At 44.8% G+C, this 750-nt stretch overlaps 1 protein-coding gene across 1 annotated transcript in view; it reads left to right on the top strand.

Moving 5' to 3' along the window:
* The window catches only part of LOC119582056 (gamma-aminobutyric acid receptor subunit alpha-1-like), a gene marked incomplete at its 3' end in the record, with an annotated part of 210,639 nt that overhangs the window by 157,893 nt on the left and 51,996 nt on the right, over positions 1–750 (top strand).

Raw genomic sequence — 750 nt, 5'->3', positions numbered from 1 at the left:
GCTCTCTCTCCCTCGCTATCTCTTTCCCCTTTTCTCCTTATTTCTTTTGAAAACTTCTAATCTAAACGTTTCATTACAGAGACCATACTACATATATAATTATCTATTCCTATAGACATTTATTTCTATGTTCAACCTCAACTTTACTCTAACCGATAATTATTATGAGTTTATATCAGTTCTCAAAAATATAAATATATACGTCCCTTGCAATACCCACATACCCTATCGACCGACCTCAACGAGATATAGCAGGTAAGAAAAATAACTAAAATAACGAAAACTACGTCGAGGCAGCTCCGGTCTATTATCCCAGTGGCTCGCAGGGTAGATATTAATTAAAATTTAGGCCCAGCCCGCTAGGCGACTTTGCTTCCTCCGACATATTTTATAAAGTCACTCTTAAGAGCGAGAGAAAAAGGGGACCTGAACTACCACAATTAATAAGAGAGAAAAAAAAAATACATTCATAATATCGGAAGGAATGGACGCAACTCGCAGTCAGGTCAAAGGTGCAGAGGTGCAGCAGTCCGCCCTTAATTGATCAGAGATGAAAGCAACCTGCAGAGACTCCGGGTCCGCCCCCCCCCCCCTCGCGCAACAGGTGAGCGGTCGCTTCCGGGCGCAGGAGGAGCAGTAGGGGCGGGGGGGCGGGGGGGGAGCTCGTCGCTTGCTCTTTGCTGTTAAGCCATCTGTTTAAGCTACTTCTGTCTCCTGCCGATTTTTGCACATTTCCACTCTCGCCTAGTC

Source organism: Penaeus monodon, chromosome 15, assembly GCF_015228065.2.
Source record: "Penaeus monodon isolate SGIC_2016 chromosome 15, NSTDA_Pmon_1, whole genome shotgun sequence".
Lineage (NCBI taxonomy): Eukaryota > Metazoa > Arthropoda > Malacostraca > Decapoda > Penaeidae > Penaeus > Penaeus monodon.
Note: the sequence above shows the minus strand (reverse complement) of the source record. Positions and strands in the feature narration are given on the sequence as shown.